Here is a 6,236-nt window from a genome sequence, read left to right as displayed (position 1 = left end):
TCTCTCTCTCTCTCTCTCTCTCTCTCTCTCTCTCTCTCTCTCCTCTTCTCCACCCCTCCCCTTTGAACACATAACACACACTTGTCTCGCATCTATTCTATATGTGCATTCAGATACGTGCGCGCGCGTGTTCAATTTTAAAACTATAGAAATGCTCAAAAATAAAACTTCACTTTCACTCAAATTAAAAAGAAAATAAGCACCCACAGTAAATATTTTTCAAGATAGAAAAATCGTTCAGACACCTAGAGGCTATACTCTCAAAAGTGGACTAAGCTTGGTCTAGCTTTAAACATCAACCACTGGCAGTTCCAACAAATCAGTAAAAATAAAAATAATGTATAATAAATCTTATTGCACCACTAAGAACTCTCCTATCTGCGGTAAACAACTCCTCACTGCAAAAGAAAAGTCTATCGTCATACTAATCCCGATTATGTATGGGGAGTATGCAGCGTAGTGCAGAGAGTCAGCATTCGCGCCGACGTTAGGCTCTCCTTTTGCAGTGAGGAGTTGTTTACTGCAGATAGGAGAGTTATTAGTGGTGCAATAAGATTTATTATAGCCTACATTATTTTTATTTTTACTGATTTGTTGGTACTGCCAGTAACCTCAACTACTGATATTTATTTTAGTCTAAAGTAAGTATAAAGTAAAGTAATAACTAAGTAATATTCTTGTAATATTCTTTACATTGTAGCTATACAGCTATAAATTGTTATACAATGTTCAAACCTGAACCAAGTGTTTGTCCGCTTATGACTGAGATTGTTTATAAGTCTAGATCTAGACCTCAATCAGGTTTAGACTAGCCTTTAGGTAGATTTATCTAGACTCATCTAAACCTTGGCCCATCGGCATCAGACACTGCAGATTAACGCCTCAGATTATTTGCATTGACTGCATTGACACCATTGTTGCCGGCAGACATTAGGCTAACCATAAAAATTACCACCTGCATTCATGTACTTTTCATGCATGATCTATAGGTGTAACAACGTTAGATCTAGATCTAGTCTATCTGTTAAGTGTAGATCTATACCTAGAGTCTGTTTATGTCAATAGCAATTTGTTTTACCTTGAATAATTGATCAGAAATCTCAGAAATCTCAGAAATCTAAAAAATGACGACTGTTCATCTTAGCAGTGAACTAATTACGCCATCTGTCGGCAAGCAAATAAGCATAAAAACATACGATGGCCTAGCGGGCCATTCACGCTAAGGAGTTTACTGTTACTGTTACTGTTACTCACTGTAAGGAGTAACAGTGTTCATGTATTGCTGCACTAGATCTAAACAGTAGTAGGGGGAATTACTCGAGTGACAAAAGTACCATTTTTTTGAGGATTTCCATGCTGTCTGATCATTGACCACAGTGCTAAATAAATACACATTATATGCCATTCTTAACATTAAAAAGTTTTCATTTGTTTTCTCCACGATACAGCTGACCAAGAAATCAGTTTGAAAAAAGGGGGGTCCGGACTCCCTGGACCCCCCTGGATCCGCCTCTCTCTCTTTCTCTCTTTCTCGCAGCAAGCTGACGTGGTCAGAAACCATTGGTTTCACGTGTAACACACACGCGGCTGCAGTGCGCCATCCATCGCCACCAGATGTCGCCAGCTTTTTCCGTCGGGCAACGGCGCTGGTGTGTGTGGTGTGTGTGTGTGTGTGTGTGTGTGTGTGTGTGTGCGTGTGTGCGTGTGTGTGCGTTGCGTGTGGTGTGCGTGTGCGTCGTGCGTGTGCGTGTGCGTGTGCGTGTGACTGTGGTGCGTGTGCGCTGTGCGTGTGTGTTTGTGTGTGTGTGTGTGTGTGGTGTGTGCTGTTGTGTGTGTGGTGTGTTATATGGTCTGTGTGTGTATAATATGTGTGTATGTGATATATATATATTGTGTGTGTGTGTGTGTGTGTTGTGTGTGTTGTGTGCTGTGTGTGTGCGTGTGTGTGTGTGTGTGCGCGCGCGCGTGTGTGTGTGTGTTGCGGCGCGCCGCATGACGTGCTGCGTGCTGGGACGGGGGAGCGCTCATCTTTCACACACGGCTGCATTAGTGTTGCATCCTAGCCTAGCTTTCTGCACGTACCATCTTAACCCGTTGAAGAGTAGAGCAAAACTCACAAGCGAATCTCTCTCTCTCCTCTCTAGAGAAGGGCAGTGGGAAAACGGGAGGGGATTATAAACACATATTTATAAACACAGGTCTACATATTATAAAAATCTATTTCAGAAAGAAACAGATAATACTACATCAGAAAATATAGCTCCTGTGGTGAGATATTACGCATGCACTAACACTCTAACGTAGCCAGATTGTGTACTGATTGGCATATGCAGCGGACACCGTACATGCTAGGTATTCGTGCTATTTCTTAAGGATACTCTCAACGTTTTGCACGGGTATTGCTCTAATGAAGATTAAACGTTTATTGACGAATGAATCGGATCAATCACTTGTTTTATTTATAGAGGAGATATATCTCTATGCTCAAGGCGAACAATTTCATGAAATTTTCAGCACCTAATTATGTTACCTCAAAAATTTTGAATTTTTATGTAAAAATGGTATTTTGGATATTTCTCAATTACCAGAAAGAGTGAGGATACAAAGTTTTCACGACATGTTAAGCACAATATGTACCAAAATAGCGCATCTAGGATTTTTCTTTAAATTTTATATTTATCCAGAAAAATTTTAAAATCTGCCTAAAATTCAAGTCGCACGTTTAAATTTAAATTTTTTGCGAATAAAGAGACAACTAATAAAATACGGCACTTAATAACAATCCCTGACGCGCTTTTTTACAGCAATATGTTACCATTAAAACGAGTGTAATATTAAATTATTCTGAGTTGTAATCACAGAGAAATATCCATTTATACATCGACTACTAAGTCAGAAATTGGAACGGAGAAATCAGCGTTTTTCTGACGTCAGCCGCGGCTCACTACACATGTACGCGGGCAAGCAAAACGCTCTGACAGTTCACATGTACCGTTATACGGAGAAATAAGCATGTACACAGGTGGCACATAGTGTTAGCCATCGAATAAAGTTAAAAATGAAAAATCGGTAAACAATTTCCTAAAACCTTGAGAGTATCCTTGAGGTCTACGCGTGGTATGTTATCATATAAATCTATGCTGGGATACCTGCTCTTCATTTTAAATGCACAACTTTTGCAAAATATTATTCTTTTCGTGATATTGCGCATGCGCGAGCACCGTTTCAGGCGCTCAGAACGGACTGAAGCAAACTGCATAAGATAGTTGGCTAAGTGATAGAGGGGTGGGAGACTGAGGACAGACGGCAGGGAAGATAGCTGAGGGCGGTAGTGCGAGGGGCAAGAAAGGCAGTGGGAAAATAAAACAGGAGGGGATGAAGTAAGAGTTTTGCATCCTGCAGGCTAGGGCGCTCTCCTGATTATAGACACAGGTCTACATATAAAATTTTATTTCAGAAATCTATGCTGAGATACCCCCTAACCATAATAACTGCATATTCATCAGAAAATATAGCTCTTGTGGTGAGATATTGTGCGTGCGCTAACACACTAACGTCGCCAGATTGTGTGCAGCTATGCTATAATGTATGGACAAATGGCGCTGCAACGTCGGTCGCTGTTGACTGCCAAGATAATTATTCTTCGGCCGTTCTTATACGTTCAAAGAAGAGCCGGTCAGGCTGACAGCACGTGTGCATGGGAAAATCTGATCTACATGCTTCACTTCGCTCGCAGCATCGCGCCACGATTCCCAGCTATGCTGATGTATGGGCAAATGGCGCTGCAACATCGGTCGCCGTTGACTGCCAAGATAATATTCTTCGGCCGTTCTTATTCGTTCAAAGTGGAGCCGGGCAGGCTGACAGCACGTGTGCATGGGAAAATCTGATCTACATGCTTCACTTCGCTCCTCTCTCTACTATTATATTATAGATGTATGTTAATACCAGTTAGAAATTTGATATGTTCAAGGTTCTTCGGGGGTTCAGACCCCTGTCTTGTAATTCTTTCGAACGCTAACGCAGAATTTCAAATAACAGCAACACTCCAAATGCAGTTAAAACTTATATTCTTTCACAAACACACGTTGATTTGCAAAAAAGATTTCCTATCTGGCTCCCGCCGCCCCGCGTCACTTTCACCCTTCGCAACACGCCAACCAACGCCATCTCGCGTGAATAAAAACGATAACGGTGCCCCAGTGCGTACACTACGTTGTTTCAACGTTGAATCTTGGTTGAAACTAATCGTTAAATAGACGTTGTACATTTCAACGTTGAATAGACGTTGTACGTTTCAACGTTGAATAGACGTTGTATATTTCAACGTTGAATAGACGTTGTATTTTTTAATGTTGAATAGACGTTGTACGTTTCAACGTTGAATAGACGTTGGACGTTTCAACGTGGAATAGACGTTGTATATTTGGTGGGTAAAAACGCAACCTAATTTCGACCAATATATAACGTTGAAGCAACGACAGTTTTAACGTTGAATATACGTTGTATATTTAAACGTTGAATAGACGTTGTACGTAGCAACGTTAAATAGACGTTGTATATTTGGTGGGTAAAAACGCAACCTAATTTCGACCAATATATAACGTTGAAACAACGTCAGTTTCAACGTATAGCATAGCTGAGAATCGTGGCGCGATGCTCCCCGAAGTGTCGTTTTCCGTATCTCCTCCGAAACCGTGCCGCGTATTCTCACGCGAATCGAGCTGGGGCCCCTTCTGGACGTCCCGAATACAATCCGCTACGTTAGAACGCGATTTTTCGATGGTAAAGTGACTTTTTGAGGCAATTTTTCTAAAAAGTGATGTGCCCGAAGAAACTTCGGCATTCATCGGAAACCCGCACCAAATTTTAAGATCGCCAAATCCGCATGCGCACACACTCACACACCAAAGCCATTGCGGCTGCGGTGTATAAACAACCAAGCACTGTCGCGCACAGCTGTGAGGCGAAAATATAAGAGAAAGCCCAACGAGAGACGGCTGCAGTTGTATGTGTGTGTGTGTGTGTGTGTGTGTGCACGCGCGCGTGCGTGCGTGCGTGTGTGCGTGTGCGTGTGTGTGTGTGTGTGCGCGCGTGCGTGCGTGTGTGCGTGTGCGCGCCCGTGTGTGTGTAAATGTGGTATGAGTGTGTGTGGGTGCGCGTGTGATTGTGCATGCGCATGCCCGTATATGTGTGTGAATACGGTGTGTGCGTGCGTGCGCGCGTGTGCAAACATTTGACAACGTGAAGTGTAACCGTGCCCACGCTTACCCGGCTCCCAATGCTCTGACAATTTTAGACGCCGTTTTGATTGTCTAAGAGCACACACAAACCACACTATATATACCAAGAGAGAGAATTGACTGTGGAATTCGGCCAATGTCCAATGTCCAATGTTTGTCTATCCAGGAATCACATGACTACAAACTGTATTTTTTGATTGGCTGAGTTATTCCAATACTCAGGCTAAACTCGAGCAAACTATTTGTCAAGAAGGTTGGGCAGCGGCCTAGACTTCTGGCAAACTTCTGTCAAACTAGTTTTGCCGAAGTTTATCACTGGTCTACACTGGCAAACTTTGGAAAACTTTTCTGGGCCAAACTCGAGTTTGCTCGATGTTTGCTACGAGTTTGCAAACTAAAGTTTGCTAGTAGAGGACAAGGCTTTTGTCTATTGGCCAGTGATCAACAGTGACTACAAACTGTCATGTTTGATTGGAATGAAGTTATTCAAACTCAGAAAAATCGAGGCAAACTAGTTTTGTCAGAAGGTGCATCGGGCGCTACTTCTGGCAAACTGTCTTGAAACTAGTTTTCCTGAAAAAGAGAAAGAGTTTTAAGTCAACTGGTCTACACTGTCAAACTTTGAAAATTTTCAATGGCCAAAGCTTGTTCGGAGTTATGCTCAGAGTTTGCTCGGAGTTTTGGACAACTAAGTTTGGGCTAGTGTAGACAGGGCTTCACAGCTGTGGGCGCGCAGTGATGCTGTTTATACACCGGCAGCCGCAATGCCCTTGGTGTTGTGCGGTGTGTGTGCGCGTGCAGGTGTGTGTGCGTGGCGTTCGTGCGTGGCGTGGCGTTAGTGTGGCTTGCTATTGCTAGGTGAAGGCTTCACCTAATTAAATGCTTATTATTTATACCTTTAATGTCTACATTTTAGTATAGCTATAGTTATCATTAAAACGTCGCGTGAGACAAACACATTAATAGTTTAACACAAATTTCAAAAGGTGTATT

Source organism: Priapulus caudatus, unplaced genomic scaffold (genome assembly GCF_000485595.1).
Source record: "Priapulus caudatus unplaced genomic scaffold, Priapulus_caudatus-5.0.1 Scaffold277, whole genome shotgun sequence".
Lineage (NCBI taxonomy): Eukaryota > Metazoa > Priapulida > Priapulimorpha > Priapulimorphida > Priapulidae > Priapulus > Priapulus caudatus.
Note: the sequence above shows the minus strand (reverse complement) of the source record.